This window comes from Marmota flaviventris, chromosome 6, assembly GCF_047511675.1.
Source record: "Marmota flaviventris isolate mMarFla1 chromosome 6, mMarFla1.hap1, whole genome shotgun sequence".
NCBI classification, from domain to species: Eukaryota; Metazoa; Chordata; class Mammalia; order Rodentia; family Sciuridae; genus Marmota; species Marmota flaviventris.
Window position 1 is genome coordinate 11,786,620 of NC_092503.1, and position 21,825 is coordinate 11,808,444.

At 44.2% G+C, this 21,825-nt stretch overlaps 1 protein-coding gene across 5 annotated transcripts in view; it reads right to left on the minus strand.

Moving 5' to 3' along the window:
• Positions 1-21,825, minus strand: part of Scaf8 (SR-related CTD associated factor 8) — a 189,958-nt gene that overhangs the window by 32,129 nt on the left and 136,004 nt on the right. For 3 of the 5 annotated variants that reach the window (XR_011707690.1, XM_027939433.2, XM_071612885.1), the window contains one exon: positions 10,798-11,914. The exons of the other annotated variants lie outside the window; for them this stretch is intronic. The gene's annotated coding sequence lies outside the window, so the exon portion shown is untranslated. Of the gene's footprint in view, positions 1-10,797; positions 11,915-21,825 lie in introns of those variants that run through there. 5 annotated transcript variants of the gene reach the window in all.

The window sequence follows — 21,825 nt, forward strand, 5'->3', positions numbered from 1 at the left end:
AGGCACATTTTACCACTGAAATTCAGGTCTCCTATGAAAAAAAAGTCTTATCACCAATCTTATCTTTATTTTTTGTGCTAGGGTCACACCCAGGCCCCATGGAGGCTGTGCTCGTGCCCTACCACTGATGGTAGCCTCTTCTTTATTCTAAATATCATCAAAATGGAATTAGAAATCAAGGATGGAAAACTTAGGGAAATACATTCAATAAAAAGCAACTTTTTTCCTGAGTTTGATATTTTCCTCTATAGAATCCTTTCTCCGCTGGGCCCTTCCCAGGGGAGTCACGGTCAACAGTCCACTTCTCCATCAAAGCCTCCTTACTGCTGTACTGTAAAGACAACGGCATGGAGCCCACAGATGAGACTCGCATCCTGCCCTTGATGAACCCCAGCTGCGCACTGTCAAGTTCAGAGGCCGGAGATTAACTGCAGGGAAGTGACTTCCACACAAACCCTGCTGGGATGACCCATCCTTTAGACAAAATCCTCACTGTACTAACATTTGTCCCCAAATGACATTTGTCACCAGCAACGAGCTGAGCACGCCGTGTGTATCCACCTTATTTACTTCTCTCAGCAGTATCATTGTCACTCTCCATTCTGGAGATGTGAAACAGGCTTAAGGAGTCTAAATGACATGCTATGGTCATGCAGCGAGCAAAAGCACAGATGCAACTGAGTCACCTCGAGGTGACTCCAAAGCCAGAACTCTCGCTGCTGGTCTACAGGCAAACACCCAGGACAGCAACAGCTTTCCCAGAAATGCACGTACTCAGCAAAGCTGCACACTGGGGCGATGGGAAAGAACACACCAGAAACCACTGAGATCCACCCCATTGAGCCAAACACCAGGTTTAACTCACTCTCCATTCACTTTTTTCAAGCTATCAACCATAGCTTACGTCCCACATTTTCTGATCTCCACTCAAACGTCAGTGAGGTCTTTCCTGAGTGCGACATATAAAATATAAACCCTGGCCTTCCCACCCTTCCTCTCTATCCCCCTTACCCGGGTTTTCTCTGCTTTTAGCATGCACGCCCACCCAAGATATGACATTCATGCTGTTATCCCTCCCTTCCCACTGGTTGGAAGCTCTGTGGAAGCCGAGATGAGGCAGCGCCTGGCCCATATGAGAGATGATCTTAAATGAATGCGTCAAATCTTAGAATGAACGGAACACTGGCCAGTAAAGCAGACAGCAGATGGAGAAAACCAAGGTCACCAGTTCGACACTCCTGCCCCTCACGACCAGATGGTCCACCCCTGCTCCATCCCACAGGACTCTGTTCTGTCCCTGAGCTCCTCACTGCACCCTGCTGTGCACCTGCCCACCTCCTGGCCTTTGCTCTGGGTTTCCTCACCTTGGAATCCTATACCCCTCCTCCCCACGTTCAAGGCTCAGCTTCACTGCCCGCTGTTCAGGACCCCACCTCCACCCCTCTCCTCTGCCTGCAGTTTCCTGTTGATTTTGTTTTGTCTCACAGAAGTTTGATGCTGGCCTCCCTGCCATCTCCAGGACAGGAGCTCTGTGCCTCCTCCAGTTTTTAATCCTCCTGCATGGCACGCACAGTTCTTTGTTTAGCAGGTACTTAGTGAATGTTCCCAAAATAAATGAGAGGCAGAGAGCAAGTGGTACCAGCCTCCCTGCTCCACGCGCCACGCTCCGAGGATGCTCTTTGGAGGAAGCAGGATGGAGGGAACATCCAGAGCTCAATGAAATGGCTAATTAACCAAACCACTTTTAAATCTTGTCCTTCTAAACAGAACCATAAGGAAACATCCATTTGCTCTGATTGACTAATATTTTGGTGGTGTTAGATTCCAGATCAAAAGCTGAACTGAGACTGAGAGGCACCGGCATTTATTTTATTTTTTGCTTTTTAAAAATTAATGTAGGGCTGGAGATGTGGCTCAAGTGGTAGCGCGCTCGCCTGGCATGCGTGCGGCCCGGGTTCGATCCTCAGCACCACATACAAACAAAGATGTTGTGTCTGCCGATAACTAAAAAATAAATATTAAAATTCTCTCTCTCTCTCACTCTATCTTAAAAAAAAAAAAGGCAATACTTCTGGGTGTGAGCCTAAAGAGGATTGCTTAAAAAAATAAAATAAAAAATAAAAATAAAAATTAATGTAGCGAGGGTTGAAGATATGGAGTGCTCAATACAGACAGAGGAGACCATGCAAAGCCACTCAAAGACCAGAGAGTCCAGAAGTAAATCAAAAGCACTGAACCACCCATTTTTTTTTAACCTTTTCTCCTTTAAGTTTTATTTTGTTTAATATTTTTTTATTTGTCAACGGACCTTTGTTTATTTATATGCAGTGCTGAGAATCGAACCTAGTGCCTCTCACAAGCTGGGCAGGTGCTCCACCACTGAGCCACAACCCCAGCCCCTTAAGTTTTATTTTCATATGGGTCTTGCAAGGTGGGAATAAGAATTAAATAGCCATATAATTGAAAACATAAACTTTTTCATTAAAATGAAAAATAATCAATTAATTTTGCAGTATTGGGGATTGAACCCAGGGGTGTCTCTACCAGTGAGCTACAATCTCAGCCCTTTTTATTTTTTATAATGCCACAGGATTTAAGTTGCTCAGGCTGGCCTTGAACTTGCAATCCTCCTGCCTCAGCCTCAGCCGGGATTACAGGTGTGCACCCCACACCCAGCTCTCCCAGGACCTGGTGTTTATTTGAGCCTTACAAACCTGAAGGTACACAGTGAAATCAGCACACTGGGGACTAAATATTAAACATACGATGAGTAAACCAATATTCACATGATCTAGGTTCTGCCAACTTGACAGCAATGACAGCTCTAGAAACGAGTGCTTCCCACGCTGCAGGTCTGGGCTAAGTTCTTTCCAGATAGTGCAACCCTGTGCATCTCCATTGACCCACCTCCCTGTGTAACTCCAAGCAGCAGGGAAACCACTAGCTCTGCAAAATAGAGACTGCCAGACACTGGCTGGCAGGATGACAAGGACAGTGATGGTGAGGGATGTGACATGACCCAGGTGGCGTACTGCTCAAGAGCACCCACTGAAGGTGGAACCCAGCTGTGCTCCCCGTGCCACAGGACAAAGGGGTCCCCTCTGGAATCTACACAGTGGCGCAGACAGCACTAGCAGCAGCCCTGCCCTCTCTGAGGCTGACCTGGCCCCGGAACCCAGCACAGCCCCAGTGGCTCTGCAGAGAGCAGTAACACCAACTCCCTCCCTGAGGAAGCCCTGTTCCCTGGAGGGTCTGCACCTCCCGTCTCTTGTCTCCCCATGTCCCTTCTTGGGCCACGCACAGGTCCTCCTTTCTAACCCTGGACAGCCTCTTGAGGCCATTGCTACAACAGCCATGAAACTGTCACAATACCACGTTCCCTGGAGTGCAAGAGTCCTCCTGCGTCTATCACAAGGAAACCATGACATTAGGCTAGGTCAGCAGGTTGTGAAAACACATTTGATTCCAAGATGTTTCCTGGGCTCTCTCACACGGGCCCACAGATCCGCTAGCACTTGTAATGTATTCTTTTCTTACTTGGACAATTAAAGAAGCAAAGCCAGAGCTGGGAACGGAGCTCAGTGGTAGAGCATTTGCCCAGCATATGCGAGGTCCTGGGTTCCACCCCCAGCACTGCAAACAAAAGCAAAATAAAACAAAAACAAACCAAGAAAGCTAACGGTTGAGTCAGTCCTGTGGCGGGGGCCTAATGGGAAAGGAAGCAACTGGCGATCATTCCAGACCTTTCATCACAGATTCTGAACTCAAATGATCAGGCCCGAATCTTTCATATGTGCTGCTAATTAATAATTAAGGAAGTTACAACACGATTTCACAATGAAAAATATATTTGATATAATGAGCATAAGGAATGGGCTAGACACCAGATCTACTTAAAATCACAGTCTCATTCTGTCCTCAAAATAATCCCACCACAGAGACACCATTATCCCCATTTTATGGATGGGAAATTGAGACTTGGAGGAAGGTAGGGAACTCCTATGGGGTGGGGACTCTTGCCAGCCCCAGTCACAGGTTCCCAGTGGTTGCTGAAACCCTCCCACAGGGCGCTGACCACTGCAGGTGAATGTGGTGTCACAGCCCCATGGCTGTCCCCTTGATGTCGGAGTTTAAGTCTCAGACACAGTTGTAAAATTCCTGCATCCTGCTCAAACTCTGTTTGGCTCAGGAAAGCTGAATGATATTAAAGAAAGGAAAAGGAGGGCTGAACTCTTCTCGTTGTCTTTAGGCCTCTAACTCCTTTTCCCTCTCTGCACCTGTGTGCCCTGGGCCTGCCTGACCGCAGTGTTGGGGTCAACATCTGGAGAATTTCCATCAGCGACAGCTCTCCCTCCTTCCTGTGCCTTCAGGAGACCTGATGTGTCCTGGGCCCAGAGGCTCTGGGCTGTGATCACCTGGCGCACCTGGGCTTGGACAGCGCTGCCACGGGATGCCTGGGCGCCCAGTGGGGTGGGAAACAGAGCCTGGAAAGCAGTGCGGCCACCTGAGCTCGGACTCTGCAGTTTCATTTGAACATATTCCTTATTAATAAAAGTGGTTCTTTGGTCTTGGACTGTTCCTGAGCTCTTTGAAAATCAGATGAAAACTCATGCTGCTTCTCAAACTAAAACGTAAACTTGCCAAGGATGTCGCCTATGTTCAGAGCGCTCAGAGCTGGAAACCTCTGGGGACAGGGCGGGGTGGCGTGCGCTCCTTCTGCTCGGCACTCTACGCCAGAGCCATGCACGCCACTAACTCCCCCTTCTCATCCATCACAAGACTGCAGAGGGGTGTACTCCTCCTGGGACAGAGTGAGGCATTCTCTGTCCTCAAGTCTGTGTAATAAGAATTAAATTCATCCCAACAGGCATTGTGTGGGGGGTTCATTTTCTTAAAAACAAAATTGACAAATGCAAAACAGGTAATGAAAGGAGATAGTGGGGCCTGGGATGGTGGCATGGGCCTGCACCCCTAGCTACTCAAGAGGCTGAGGAAGGAGGATCGTGGGAGCCCAGGAGTTTGAAGCCAGACTGAGAACATCTTTTTTAAAAAAAAAAAAAAAAAAAAAAAAAAAAAGACAGGAGGAGAAGAGAGTCTCTTTAGATAAAGATAGTCAGGTGTTGGATCCTGAGGTGCCAAGAGCCTAGGACAAGACTGTACTGGCCCCTTTACTTCCTCTTCTGTCCTTGGAGACTTCGTGGGCTATGGTGAGGTTGATCAGCAATTTGCCCTTCAAACTCAGGAAGCCAAGGCCACACCCCATGCCCTCCAGACTTATCTGCCGAGCAGATCCTGTTCACTCCACCCTGGGAAAACAGATGCACACAAAGGCCTTATCTTTGAGTAGAAGTTGATCGCTCTTTCCAAAGCTCACAATAGAGGAACTGGACAGGCAGGGTGCAGGGTGGGGTGGGGGGTACCCCACATGAGTATGGTGTCACCCTGATTGTTTTCGCTCTCACTGACCTGACCTCACTTAGGCTACAGCTGTTTCCCTGTCTTCATTTTACCTTAGGGATAAATAAAAATTACTTCCTGAGCACCCACCCTATGCCAAACCCATCAATTACATCACTCATAGCAGAATGAAAACGATGTTTTCATTACACAGGTGAGAAAACTGCTGGCATGATCAGCTTTATCATAGAGCGGAGGAAACCAAGCCGTGGTGTGCTTCAATCACTTGCCCCAAATCAAACACCAAACAAGGAGGAAGAGGTGGATGCAGGCCTCAGCTGCCAAGTCTTTCTTCCCTCTAGTCCAGGGCTACCAAACTTGTCCCTGCGTTAGGATCCATTTTGCGGATCTTCTGGAACTCCCAACACTCAGCGCGCACCCAGGGAAGCACAATCTTTGAGGAAGGGACTTAGGATTTCTTTCTTTCTTTTTTTTAAGTTTTTTAGGAGACTAATGTGCAGACACGTTTATGAAATGTCTGTGAGCATCCTGAGCAGAGAGCATTCACCAAGGAAGGCGAGTGGGCACCAAGAGCAACCAACAAGAAAGGTGCAAATCAAAGGCTGAGCGAAGGGCAGCCTTTGTTCTCTTTATGGGTAATAGAAGAAATTTGTTAAGAGAAGAAAATTCTTTGATGCAAGCCCAGTTAGTTATTCAAGTGGGAGGCCAGTTTTAGAGACCCAGCATTTAGGAGATGAACTAAAATTCATTAAGAACTTCTCTCCTATTAAGTGGGTTTTCCTTTTTGCTTTGCTTTTGGGGACAGTGACTTAAGTAGACATTAATCTACTTAAGTTAGAAGTTCTGTGCCTACAACCCCCAGTCCAACGTGATGAGCTCTAAGAGGGCTGGCCAGGCTCAGAACACCACCAGGTCCTGATGGTCTTTGCAACAACAAAGACCCACAAGATTATATCCAGTAGAACATTTATGTTGATTAAAAAATGCATTCAAATTCCTTAAACACTGGAGATCCATTAGAAAAACTTAATCCCATATTCTGTTAGTTTTCTAGGTTTTATGGTATTCTCTTGCAGAGTCTCAGTTTGAAGAATCTGATGGTCCAGTTAAACATACCAAGGTTGATTGGAACGAGAACAGGATTTTAGTTGAATGGAGCATCACTGCTTTTATCTTGGCTAAAGTCCAAGAAAGGGCAGTAAGCAAGGGATTTGGTGATGGTTATGGTTATACTTACTTGAGTTAATAATTTGCTTTATGTAACATGTATTGTCCATAGTGTTCACCACTGGAATAGAAATACGTGAGTTTCCAAAGCAAACTTAGATTTTGCTAAGTCTCTATTCCAATTAGTTTAAATTCTGACATGACTTTTTGCCTCAGAAGAACATACCAAGCTAATGGTGAATTGAATTCACAATTCACGGATTATGTATTGGCTTTGTTTTCCTCTTTTGTATTTAACAAACACCTTTCTAAGCAAGATGCCACTAGATCAAAAACCTTCAGTCAGGTCCATTTTCCTTCTATGCAACTGTTAATTTTGAGAGAGATCTGAGAAAACCAACCTTGTTCCTTGTGTACTGTTAGGATGGCCTCAGGACAATCAAATTCACTTCAGAAAAAAAATGTCAGCTAAGAATAACTTCCTATCTGTTCCATGCCACTCTACATTAAACTTATTTTTAAATGGGAGAGATTTCTCAAGAAACAGAATTCATGCAAGGGGTTTCATAGTGACAGCTTCTTGAGTTTCAATTATAATTTTCCAAAGGTTGTTAAGTCAAATTCATTATGCTTGAGAGTATTTGAGGTTTTCCTCCACCTGCTCATAGCTGAAACCTGTCACTTCCAGTGACCATGGCAGCATCTATGGATGGTATAGTGAATGTATCATGGCTAAAGTTTAGGGGTGCAGAAATACGGGTCCTGTTTAGGCTCTCCTGTATGGAGAAAACACTTGTGGGATCTTGCTAGGGAGATCTTTGTTGCTTGGCCAATGAAACTGGAGGAAAGTCCTTGGAAATATTTGAATAAAAATGGTTCACTACTGAAGTAAATATGATCTCAATATTTTCAAAGTGAAATAAAACAATAAACATGCTGCTGACAAGGAAACAGCAAAATCATAAATTATAAGAAATGCTTTCCTTTTTTTCTATAGTGGAAAGTTCAATGTAGGAAAACCAAATTTTTAAAGTACTTATTGGCATCTGCTCTGTGACTCTCTTTTTGTTTTATTATTTGATTTTCTGCTTAAAGTGCAACACACTGATATTCCTTTTTAAAAAATATTTTTTAGTTGCCAATGGAGCTTTATTTTATTTATTTATATGCGGTGCTGAGAATCAAACCCAGGGCCTCACACATGGTAGGCAAGTGCTCTACCACTGAGCCAGAGCCCCAGCCCCCACACAGATATTACTTTTTAAGATGTGTATCCTAATGACGTGCAAAGGCATAATTTCAGTCCAAGCTCCATCTCTGATCTCAAGCACAGTATTGGGCACTTAGCACTAAATAAATTGTGTGTTGAATGAATGAAGGAATATTGGTATTTTCTACTGAAGAGTGAAGCTCGGGCACTGGGTTCAGCATGAAGACCCTGGGGTTTGGTTGTGGGTGTAGGAGGGTGGCTATGCTTGCTGCAGATGCAGGGGTGGCCTCTGGGTCCCTGTGCCCTTCTGGCAGTTCCCAGCGAGGCCTCACTTGGGAGTTCTGCTTCTTAATGACCTCAGAAAATTCTGGTTACTCTGCTTATGCCGCCAGTTACATGAAGTATGGTTGTGTGCTCCGATCCACACAGGCAAAATACAGCTCTTGATAACTTGCACATTTCTGGCAAGAGTTACCACCTTGTCCTCATTAGCTGTTTTTGTTTTTCTGTCAGTAAAAAAAGGACAAGGAGGACACAAAGCCGAGCAGGACGTGCCCACTGCTGTGGCTCTTTGCCTGTTGACATGGTGTGTGGGAATGCGCAAACACTAATAAATGTCTGTCAAGGGTTCCTTTATGATGATGCAAGATTTGGTTCACACAGACTTCACAGTTTTCAAAAAATCTTTTGAACAGCAATTGCTTCTATTCAATATTCTTCTTCTTACCCATGATCAATAGGGCAAAATGACAAAAGGAGCACTTGGGTTTCTTCCCCAACTGCACAATCTGATCATCTCAGCCATGTGACAGTCATGCTTATTTCTAAGGGCATAGATCCTTTCACGGACGTTAAAATTTGTATCTAATTTTATGAGTGACATCTTTTTAGGAAAAAAAAATCTCAATACTCTATAACTTAAATCAAGTTTGGATAATAAAATGCATATATTTCTTTCTGGTTCACAATCTTTTTTTTTTTTTTAATTGTCTATAGTAATGGGCATTTGATATGTTAGTATACTGTTACTGGATTGGAAATAATTTATTTCTGCTATAAGACTTCATAAAAATGGACTTCATTGTATTTCCTTATAGCTCATGGGTAGAGCCTTTTTCTGTGATATTTTTTAAAACATGTTTTGAAGGAGATGTGTGCCTCAGAAGAAATGAGGGGTAAAAACACGGCATTCTCACAGACAATAAAAGGTACAATAAACATCTAAAACAATAATCATTGTGCCAGGCTGTCTCTATTTGTAATCCTAAGTAGTCCTTTGAGAACAGCCAGCTATAAATGACTAGATTCAATCCCACCACCATAGTGTGGAAGGTTCCCCAATTTTATCAAACAAATGCAGAAATACAGGATTTGGGGAAATCTCAAATAATGAATGGAAAGAGGCTTTCTTTTAAAGCATAAAATTTTACTTTCTTAACTGCTTATATTTCTAAATTGCTTAAAACACAAATTACTTTGGATGAAAGCAATCGTCCATGAGCAATTCCTTTGGGGAGTCCATTGGAAAAAGATTTTCCTTTTTCCTTCTAGAAGAATGTAGCAACCACTAAAGAAATTGCTTAAGACCACCCATCTGCTTCCAGTGAGATCACTGCGCTGGAATTCAAGTGAGTGGCCAGCACTTCCAGAACCCAATGAACCACATGGAGGAGTCTTTGTAACTCTGTAAATACCAAAGAGCTCCAGTGTGTCAAAGTCACCAATACTGTTTTTAAAGCCAGCTCACAATGTTGGAAGTCCCGAGAAAGAGTGGACTGCAGGCAGGCAGAGTGAGGGCTGCAGATTACAAAGAGGCCCCTCCGGATGTGGAGGGCATAGGAAGCTTCTACAAGGGAATCAACCTCAGACTGAACCAACCTCTGCCCCTGTGATGGGGCCCTGGGGTTTTTAAAAGATGACCCTTCTAACCGATGGTCACTCTGTGTACCTGGCCATTAGAAAAACACCCCCAGCTAAGCACCAACTGCACATGCACTCAGTTCTGAAAGAATGAGCCCATTTTTAGGTACAGCTGCTGTTCTACTTTCTTCTCCCATCTCATCCATGGAGAAGAACCTGGATGCCCTCTCCCCACCACCAATTTAAGATTTCTAAAATTAGGGCCAAGTTTGGTGACACTTGCCTGTAGTCCCAGCTACTTGGGCAGCCAACAGGAGCATTGCTCATGCCCAGGAATTTGAAGCCAGCCTGGGCAACACGGCGAGACCCCATCTCAAAAAGAAAAGAAGTCCCCAGGTCACTTCATCATTTGCTCATATATGTGCCAGAATACCCAGGTGCATCCCAAATCCACATGACCCTTCTGGGGAGGGTTGGGGGGCTGGGAGGTGGGAGCTACAGGGATGGTATACCTGCCAAGTGAGGTGTAATTACAACAGAAGAGAAGGAAAGGGTTCTTTTCTTACTGCCATATCCAATTTAGTAAAAGTGACAAGCAAGATCTAAGTTTTCTACACAAGACTCATTGTCTAGACTTCTTTGTTTTCTTTCTTACTGCAGTGTGACAGAATACATAAAACAGCACTCCAACACACCGGGCAGACGGTCAAAGACAGATGCTACCGAAAAGCCTGTATTGCTACATGCTACCCATGGCCATCTCCAGTTTCCTACTTATTATTCAGGAGAAATATTTTATAATTAAAATATAGTATATCAATTTAATAGAAAATATAAGCCCAAATTCAAGAAAGCTTAGATGTAATCTTCGGGAATTATCCTTAATCCAAATTGCCCAATGCATATTGAAAGAGACTATGGCATTAAAAAATATCTTAGTCTTTCAAGAAATAACAAAAACAGTGGCTGTTCAAATTTGGAAAACGTCTGTGATTCAACGAGGGAGGCGGTGAGAACCTGAACTGGGTGCGTCTCTCTACTCTCTGTATGTACAGCAACACAGAGTGCGTGGCTCCTGGGCAACGATGAACCACAAAAGATGTACTAAGCTATAAAGCAAAATAAATGACTAACGACCAAAATTAGTTTCAGTTTTTATTATGAATGTCCAAAGTGACAGCATTCTGTGAAGGTGTTAGGTTCTCATTGACTAAACTTCAAGAGACCACAGACTACAGCATTCCAAGCACTTTAATTTTTGACAGAGCCAAAACAAATAAAAGAATGATAAAAAAATATTCTTTTAGGTGTAAAGGGTGCTCATATTTTTGCAATTCTTTCCCCTGCAGGTATTGTGAACACTGATGAGTTCCAAAAACACAGATCCGTTCTGGATACTTGTAGCAGATGTTTGCAATGTCTGCCTGAATGAGAAGCTAAGGAGCGATGTACTTATAAAGTATGTTTAAGGTACAATGTAGTATGCCTGCTCACCCCCATTGCCTTTCTCTCCCATAAGGCTGCTTTTCTACCACCTGGGTACCTGCTGTTCCTAACAGGACAGGAAGGCTGGAGGGAAATACTTGGAAGACAATATGGAACCCTGGATTTTCTCAAACCTGCATAAATTTTTTTTTTTTTTTTAAATGAAAGCTCAAAACTTTCAATGTTTGAATGTCCAAAGAGATAACCAATAATAATGGATTAAAGCCACTGGTCAAGAACTACACAGTGTGCACATATGGTGTTCAAGAAAAGAGCCTCAGTGTACTACAGCTATGGTTCCAGTCATCTGTAGTTCCAACACAATGACTTTCCCCGCGATAGGTTTCCTCCAGCTCTGTCTCCTCCGTCACTGGTACTGGATGCTACAGATGGAGTTTGTTGCCACTGATCTCCCAATCAATTCTGGGCTTGTGGAAGTGTGTATCTCTTACAGATGCGATACTGTTCATCTGAGTGGATCCTCAAAAAGAACAATTATGAACTAGAAACTCATAGAGTTTGTGTTTAAAATTTATAAAATTAAACCTGCTCCAACAGGTAATACAGGGAGGCATGCTTGCAACCTCTGGATTCAATCAGAAACAATGCCTGAGAGCACAGAGCCTTCTCAATAGGTAACGGTGGGTTCCTTTTAACGCTTCCTTAAACAAGATCCGATGTGATGCACATTAGAACTTTGAAGCTCGTCTGTCTCATTTATTTCTACAAGGCCTGGGACACAGGAAGCTGCCAGGACTTCATTCATCATCTTGCCTGTTGACAAAAGGAACAATAACTGGTCATCACTGGTTAATGGAATAACTTTTCCTAGCTTTTTCCAAGATAATTCCTAAAGAAGAGATGGTGTCAATACAACAGCAAATGTTTCAATGTTTGATGAATTTCTCTGCTCTAAAATGCCATCTCTTCTTCCAGTAGAGCAGGAAGAACCAGCTTATGCAGTGTCCATTTCTCCCCCAGGCTGAAATGGTTCAGGAGGAAGCCATTCCTGGAAGTCAGCTACCCAGCTCCAGACGTGATTCTACCCACAACTAGTGCAGGCACCTGACCTTGCTGGGCCTTGGGTTCTGCACATATAGACTGAAAAAACTTCAGCAGATAATGTCTAAAAAGAAGGCCATCTAACGCTAACTTTTACTGAACTCATGCACTCCTGCCTTCACAGCTCTTGGCAAAGCACAATCAAGTCCCACTGTGTCAGCCCGAGGCCATGGTCAGACTTCAACAAAAACCTACATTTGGGTGCCTGAACTTCCAGAGAAGTCTCAAAATCCTTATTAACATCTGAAGTCAATTAAAAATCATGTGTTTTTCACAGCTGTCAAAGGTACAAGTAGAAATTAGGTTAAATATTTGGAAATTTTGGGTAGATAGTTCTTGTTCGTAACAAAATGATAAGCTCCTGTAACTGAAAGATTGTTGCACCATTTTGATTTGATCTTTATGCCTTTGCAGTTGGTAAAACTTAGAGGACTTATTTAGGTGATAGTATGTTTCATTATATCATATCATACTTATATATTATATCATATCATATTATATATTTTAAGGCACTCTGTCATGTATGACAAGAACAATGGCTTGAATGATTGGCAAGAATAATGACATGCACGATTTTTTTCACCTTTCTCCCATGGTTTTGACATAGGGGAAACAAAACTTTGTGAAATGTGTGAATGAGCCACACAAAACAAAACTGGTGCTGAGATGTCATCTATTACTCTGGATTATTCGAAGTGCTTTGCTAGTATGTTTATCTTTTGAACATAAATTAGGACTTTTAAAAAGTTGATTTTTAAAAAGGTGACTTAAAATTCTACTCAAAAGCTCAGTCATTTCACTCTCAATGGCTGCAAGACTCAAGTTCCAGAGCCACCTTCTTCGATCTGAATAAGATTTGAGGCTGTAGCAGGGTAGGGTTATTGTCCACAATAGATCAGCATTTTTGTGGTAAAGGCACAGAGACCACAGGGGAACAGAAGAAAAAAAGACACAAATTCACTCAAATTATGGGGTGGGGACAAGGAAGAAAGACCTGTAAATGCACACAATACTAACACGGACTAAATCTGTGCTTGTCTCTCTGTTGGCAGGGAAGAGAAATAAATATTTCTGTCTTGACAAATGAACTTACACAAACAGTATGTAAAATGTATTATGGCATCCTGGCAAGTGTTTTCACGATCATGGTTTTCTGGGCGGGGAGACATGAGATATATATATATATGGAGCGCCAGGGCTGAAGCCATATTGGTTTTAATTGCCTGCTTCTCCCCTGGAGGGCACTGTTTGTATGCTGTACCACTGCGCAGAAGCTTTTATACCTGGTTCAGAGCTTCCACCTAAAAGACATCAAAGCCAACACAAGTTACTGCATTTAATGCCTTGGGACATAAAAGGAGATCCAGCTGCTAAGGACAGCCACAGCTGCTGGGATGTGACAGGTGGCTTCTTCGAAACTCCTTAAGTAGCTGGAGTTTTTGTAAAGAAATCCATTCTCCCTTCTCCCTCAGTCAGGGGTCACTCTCACTAGCAGTTACCAGTGTACATCATGACCCCTCCATAATACTGTAAATTAAAAAGGGGGCCCCAAAAAAGTTCCTACTTTTTATTGGGAACATGGTGCAAAGAACAAGATGACTTTTATACAAACCTGAGCTGAGTGTGGTGGCTTACGCCAGTAACCTCAGCAACTCAGGAAGCGGAGGGAGGAGGATTGTAAGTTCAAGGCCAGCCTCGGCAATTTAGTCAGGCCCTAAGCCACTTAGTGAGACTCTGTGTCAAAATAAAAAATTAAAAGAGCTGGGGATGTACCTCAGTGGTAAAGTGTCCCTGGGTTCAATCCCCGATACCAAAAGGAAAAAAAAAAAAAAAGAAAAAATGAATTAGAAGCAGTTTTCTGCAGCTCACGATGAGATGATTATACTCTGCAGCTTTCCTGCATTTGGAAATGCTCAATTAGTTACACTTGTGTAAACCAGACACAACTGAGACCCATGGAAACAAAGGTATTCCTTACACGGACGCAAATGCCCAGGAGTCTACTGGTTCCAGGTAACATCTCTCACTTAGTCTAAGCTGCCCTGCAAATAGATCTATTCATCAATCCTACATTGCAAACAAGAAAACTGAAATTCACGGCGGTCAAATAACAAGGCCAAGATTAGACACCGAGGAAGTAGCAGGGCCTAGATTTCAAACTAAATGTGCCTGACTCCCAAATTACATGCATTTCCTCTCAAAGGCTGCTCCCCTCAGATCCCCGAGTATCCAGACAGGGGAGTGGCCATCCCACTCTCTGGCCCACGATGAAGGCCGGGCAGTGAGTGACCAGGGCTGCAGAGTGGCCCGCGGCTTCACATCCGCGACAGCCTCTCTTAGCACACACAACCTGCTGCAGGAACAGTGACTAGGTCCCCAGGTCAGTGACTCAGGTCACAGAGCAAGGCTGGAGAAAGGACCAGGCAGAGAGAGTGCCTTTTGAAGGACACAATCTCTGGGGACCCAATGCATGAAGAAACAGAAATGCAGTTGACTTTTGTACTATGGAAAAGATCCTGTGGTGTGGTTACATTTTTCCATCCTTAACTGATTTCCAACTGACCTATTAGCAGGCCAGAAGTTGTATATAATCTAGGAGTCATTTCTAAATTATAATTGATAAAAAAGAAGGCAGGGAGAACAAAATGGGAGAGAGTCTGCAGAGAGCCTCTAGCCCCTTGGAATGAGTCTCCTGCACACCCATGCCTTCACCCGGAAAATTCTTTTTTTTTAAACATTTATTTTTTAGTTTTCGGCGGACACAACATCTTTGTTTGTATGTGGTGCTGAGGATTGAACCCGGGCCACACGCATGCCAGGCGAGCGCGCTACTGCTTGAGCCACATCCCCAGCCCCACCCAGAAAATTCTTATCAGTGCTGCCAGTAACCAGCAAAGCTGTCCACTGGAAATTTCATGTCCTCCTCTTCCTTCCTTCTCCACAAAAGACAAAGGCTTGTGATTAAGAAGCCAGGGGGACGGAAAATCCACAGTGGGGATGATCTGTTCCAGCAGTGATCATATTGGATCAATATCCAGTGGGCTAGACAAAAAGGCGATAGAGCAATATCATAGACATTTGGAATGTTCTGCACCTTTCCAAAAGCCGTCGAGACCCAAGCCTCAGCCAGCCTGTCCTGCCATGTGGAAGGGAAAGTGCCAGAGTTACTCATGGATGCCAGACCCCAATCTGCCTCATCCAGCTGATCCGTTTGGTCAGCCCATATGGGAGCTGGATGGTTGGCACAGAGCTGCAGTAGAAGAGTGTGCAGACACGTTCTGACATAATTTGCTAAATGTTTTATTGTTCTGTAGTTAAAAACCTACTTCAAATGTGTGGAGCCATGTCCCATTACAATAGAACAATATGAAGGCGTGTCTTTCCAAGTGCCAAGCGTAAGAATAACTAAAATAAATCAGGCAATCATTGCCTAGTAGGAGACGTTACTCCTATGATGGGGACACACAGGGCTCCTCTATTTCACCAAGGTCACGTTTCCTGCCTCATGTCCACATGTGCACTGTGCCTATGATCCATGAGAGTCCATAAAAAAGTTACTTAATTCCACCATAACAGAAAGATAGATCACATCAGCACTAAAACAGGCCTTAGGAGTTGCAAGGCATAAAACTTCCATTTAAAACATCAGAAAACTGGGGCTCGAGGTTCCACGCTCTCCGCCCCACCCTGCCCAATACACGCAGAGATGAGTCTGTGAAGAAAACATGATGCTCTTATTCTTGGTCCAACAATGTCCCTTATTCATTCAATTAAAAAATCACAAACGGTACATCCTGAAAAATTAGACCACTTGGCACAAATGATCAGAGTATAAGGTAGACTTTGGGACCATAATGGACCCAGCTGTTTCCAGAGGTGGTGGGGTCCCATGCCGTGAGCTGGCTTGAGGGAGGCAGGTGGCAGGATGGTTGTAAGCACCCGGGTTCCTTGGTCACTCAAGTGTGAGAGGGAGACAAACACCTGGCCCCAGGGCTGACCGTGGGGACTGAGAGGCTCTGTGGGAAGCCCCTCATGGAGGAGGAAGAGGGGCCACTCGTCCTTCAGCCGGCCATGTTCTTAGACACCCACGGACAGAAGGAACAAGGCCTTGCATCCCCCTGCATGGGACACGCTTCCCTTTCTTCTCTACCCTGAGGGCACAGCCAGTCACCTCTGCTCATGTCAGCAGCAGCCACAGTACTTCCATTTTCCACCCTGTTCCCAGTCCCAACCCAGTCCTTTCCCTCTCTCTCTGGACCACTTCTACTACAGAGGAGGGAATCACCACAAGCAACCAGGAATCAGTAAGCCTGGGTTTAAAAAAAAAAAAAAAAAGCCAATGCTCATGCCTTTGCTGAGGTACAAAACAAACAAACAAACAAACAAAAAAAGAACAGAGTTTCTACTAACCACTCCCAGAAAACCAGGGCCCAGAAGTGCCACAACCTGTGCTGTGCTCGGGCTATATATGAGCTGGCAATTCTATACTCTGACACCCTGTGGGTGGAGGATGGGAGAGAGGGCAGAAGTCATAACACAGAAAGGACAGGTTACCCAGGCACTGTTCTGCAACCTTACAATAGACCGCCAAGTCCACAGGATGGAATGAGACGCAAGCTGAGAGCAAGACCTGTGTCCGAACTCATTTTGGTAAGAGCCTGACTCCCAGGCAGGGGGAATAATGGATGCTCAAGGAGGCATAATGGATGGGGTGGATAAAAGTGAAATAAGACTAAACTGCTGTCATGGAAGGCCAGTCCACCAGTGAATCACCTGAGACCACAGGTGTAAAACAGCCCCAGCACATGCACTCCAAACACTGGGGAGTCACTTCCCCTGCCTGCAGGCCTCCAGGCCAGGGCCCATGCTGAGCATAAAGAATTTTCACTGAGAGCTTAGACGGCTCTCCTTCTAGCTTAAGGGTTAAAAACTGGACTTTGGGTCTTCAAGAACAGATTGATGCATGTGGGTCACATGCTGTAGTACCCTCATTTTAAAGTTTGTCACGTTTAAACCATCACTTACCAAGATGTACTCTTCCCTACCTCCAAGTCACAGTGACAACTATCAATTTTTTTGTAGAATTGAACCCACTGGATAAAAATTTTTAATAACTTTTAAAGTTAACTTTAAGAGACTTAGAATTTTTCCTATAGACATGCCACCTGTTTGCACAAAGAATGCTCTAGAAACTCAAGACATTAAATTTTATTTTTAGTGTACTGAAAAGAGTTGATGTTTAAAGAAATCCTATTAATCTTTTTTTCCTGAGGTAAAGAAACCTTTTTAAAAGTGAACAATCATCCATTTAAAATTTTTTTTTTTTTATTTTCCTTGTATCCAGTTTGCTGAGCGCAAACTCAATCTGGTTTTCCCTCAGCTGTCTTCACAGCTGAGCTGGAGAGACCACACGCCGCCCGTTTGAGCAGATGCTATTTTTTTTTTTAATAGCTACAGAAACCAATTTGCAAACTGCATTAATGGCAGAGAATTGACAGAGTCAAAGAAATGACAAGTGACACACTTTCACTGGATGCCAGAAAACGCAGCCCAAGGGAAAGGTAACCCGTGGAATAGCGACACAGGAACAGCACCTGGAGCCCTTGAGAGCCAGCCCAGGGACAGGCAGCCAGGAGCGGTGGCTCTTGGTATACTACGATAGGAACAGCACCCACAAGTCTGCACGGCCAGTGGAGAGACAGGCAGCCCGGAGGGGTCCCTCAGGATCCAGGTTGGTGGGCATGCCTGGACGCCCTCACAGGGCCAGCTCTGCCTCCCGCTGAGGCTTACTCTGCAGTCTCTTCTTGTCCAGAATAAGTATTTAAAAGAGGGAGGTGACTGGATGGCTGGGGTTGTCACTCAGTGGTGGAGCGCTTGCCTAGTACGTGTGAGGCACTGGGTTTGATTCTGAGCACCATGTATAAATAAATAAAATAAAGGCCCAAGGACAACTTAAAAAAAAAAAAAAACTACAGGGAAGTAGGGAAATTAAAAAAAAAAAAAAAGACAAGTTGCCATGTGTGTTTGGAGTGGCTGGCCAGTAAATGCCCCCAGGGCCTGACTCCATTGCTCATCTGAGCTTTGTGCATTTGCTTTCCATGCTCTAGTGACAATGACAGAAACCAGGCTCCACACATCCATTAAGCGGGTGCAAGGCAGGGCACAAGTACAGCAATGAGGGTCACTCCTTCCTAGCAAGGCCTGCCCTAAGGCTACCACCACCAGGAACATCCCTAGCAGTCCTAGAGTGTGGGATTTAACCTGTAGTAAATATGATGTCAGCTGCCCAGACTGGCCTCAAACTCACCATGTCCCTGCCTCAGCCTCCCGAGTTGCTGGTATTATAAGCACACATCACAATACCTGGCTTTTTTTCTTTTTAGCAGAAGGACAGATTTCAGGAAGGCACAAAGTCTTATTTTAACAAGTTCAAAGAGAACTCCAAATATGATCCAAATTAATGAACCATTAATAGAACTTCTTTTTCTACAAACACAGCACCGTCTTGGGAACATTTGTCTCAGGCATATCCAAAAGCACAGAATAGAACAAAACATGATGTAAAAAAAAAAAAAATGGGTGGCTTTCCATAACCATATTCCTTAGAGGCCTTGGCCAAGATTTGGGGTAAGAAATCTCTCTTCCTTTGTAGTGTTTGAGAGCTGATGCATGCTGCATCTCTGCTCAATACAATTTCCTCACATGTTCAGGAGGTGATGTGGCATGGAAGCTTCCAGACCACACCTAACAATTCCCCTGGGTATAAGCATCTACATTCCATTGAGCTGTCCAGAGTCCTATACCTTTTTCAGAAGACCTAACACATTTGAGAAAGGCAAATGTCCTTTACATCTCAGATATTAGCAAATCTTAAATGACAAATCCCACCATAGTGTACAATCACAGTGAAAGAGGCTGCGTGGATGTGTGGCTGACGGTGCTCAACAGGGCTGACTCACCCAGCTGGGTGACACACTGCCACCCACCAGCCCGCAGTCAAGGCCACTCACATTTGTGCCTCAGTGAAATCACATCTTATTATCCACTATGAATTGACTTGGAAGAGCTGAAACCAAACGTCAGAGCCAGGCATGCCACGGTTCCCAAGCATGGGTCTGCGGTGAGTTTCCTACTTTCTAAGCTGTGAGATCTGGTGTGTAAGACATGAGTGCCAAGCAGCCTGCGAAGAAGCCAGGCTTGTCAGGGACTCTGGGGGACCCCATCTCTCCTCCTCCACAGCCTCTAAAATACAGACTTTAAAAGCCACTGACCTAATAGATACCAACTCATTTTATTCTAAGCCCTATGAACCAAAGCATCACAACTAGGATGATTCTAAACACTATCACTGAATCTGTTCAAACCAAATCCCACAGAATCTGCTTCCTTGAACCCACGGAATATTAAATTAAAATTAAATATTAAATAAATCTGATATCCATCAAAATTCCTGCTACCTTTTTGTAGCCAGTCCTCCCTGGCATCAAGCAGCACCTTTTGGGAAGCTGAACTGTTTCCCTGGGAACGAATCCCTCCCTGAAATGACAATGTGTATAGCAGGAGAGCCCAGTCCACTTGGTAAATAGCGATTCAGGATGAAATGAGGTTTTCTAGTCAGACCTGGGTGTAAAAATTTCAGGACACAAATCAGCTCTAAATCTTTTTCTCAGTCTGTCCCTCCCTTCTGCCAATCACATACTTACTGGCAAGCAGGCCACAAAAGTCTCTAGGCGTTAAGTACATTATCATCTGTATCTAATTGATAAATAAATAGGTAAGGCCCAGGGATCCTTGTGGCTCCAGGGAAGGAGGGCCTTGACCTGGGGCCACCCACAAATGGAGTGCCACGTGGCAGGGCGGAACAGGCCTAAGTTCTCCTGGCTTTGGTCTCTTGGCTGGGAGACAGGAGAAAGAAGAAAACAAAATTCCAACAGGTCCCAGGACAACTTGAATTCAGCCGTAAATGCAAACTGTTTGTAAGAAAGTTTTACACAAGACTATGTCCCTTTTGAGACCAAGCCAATTTACAAAAGTCTGCAATTCGATTCTTTTTGGTCTTCAAAAGAAACTGCTACTTACTTTTCCAACCACCTGCCCTGGAACACATCCGAAGCTCCTGTGTCCTCTCTGGCACTCTTAAAGGAAATATTTCTGGCTCTTCAGACCCTTAGCTATTTATCCCTGCCCTTAAACTGCAGCACGAACATGGTGAGCCTTAACCAGTCCTGGGCGAGGGAATGAGGTCTGATTGTAAATCTAGACCTGCAGGGAGGAGGGAAGGCAGCATCTGGGCCAGGTGCCAAACTGCCAGTGGACGCTCACCTTAGCCCTTCTCCAGCAGCCCCATTAACCTGCAGAGTCTCCTTCAGCGCCTCCTGCTCATAGCAGGTGAAGCCAATGTCTGTTCCTAGGTCTCTTCTCTCCCCTGTGATGTTTCAACAGACTTGTTTACCCCGCAACAAGGGGCTGCGTCTCAAGAGTGGCTACAGGGGTTTTGGTCTTCTAACTGCAGGTTGAGTGTAGGAAGAACCCAGCCCAACAAAGGGCTCTTTTGCATCATGACCCACTGTTGGGTTAGAGCTGCCAGGGAAGCTCGTGCAAGAAATCATTTTGAATGTGCCTCACTGCCAAAAAGTTTTGTCAAAACTCTGGCACTCTTCCTCACTGGAATTGTGATGAGCCAGATTTCCCCCCCTTTCTGGGCTCACTCTTTGGAACATTTCCCAGGATGCCTAATGGCGTCACTTTGGAGAAGGTGTCCAAAGACTGCATAGTAGATGGACTTACACAGACACCCCACAGGGCAATGAGGGGCTGGTGCTTAGAATAATGACAGGGAAGAGCAGTAATAAAATAAAACTAGTAGGAGTTCCCAGAGACTAGAAGATGGGCATTCATCTGCCATTATCTTATTTGTAGTTTACTTAACATATGCATAACCATTCTTCAGCGGTCTCAAAAGTGCTGACAATAGGGCTTAAGTAGAATTAAAAGACTCAAAAAATATTATGCCTATTCATTTATGTTTTAAGAAAAAAATGAAAATCAAGATACAATTCATCTGTGACAGTATATTAAGATTTAAAAAAAATATATCAAATCCTCAATTATATTTCAATGCAATAATTTAAAAATATCTCAGTGGATATTATGGGATATCTTTTTTTTTTTTGGTGGGGGATGGGCAGTGGGCAGGGATTGAACCCGGGGTGATTACGCACTGAGCCACATCCCCAGTCCTTTTCATTTTCTGAGACAGATCTCACTAAGTTGCTTAGGGCCTTGCTGAGTTGCTGAGGCTGTCTTTGAATTTGCTATCCTTCTGCCTCAGCCTCCTCCCAAGTTGCTGGATAGGTGTGCGCCACCGCACCGAGCTTTATTTTTGGTTTATTCCAACTGTGTCTCAGGCCTTTATTGCTTATGGTATTTTAACTGCATAACCAATTTTTATAGGTAAGAAACAACTAAAAGCTTGGTAGCGAATATCAGCTATGAAATAATATATCCATTTCCCATTTATGTGGCCCTTGTACTCTGAAGCAGCTTTTCATTATACCCTCATGGCCAAATGGCCCAGTCAGTGCAGTTAACTTTGACTCCATTTTGTTACTTGTAAAAACTGT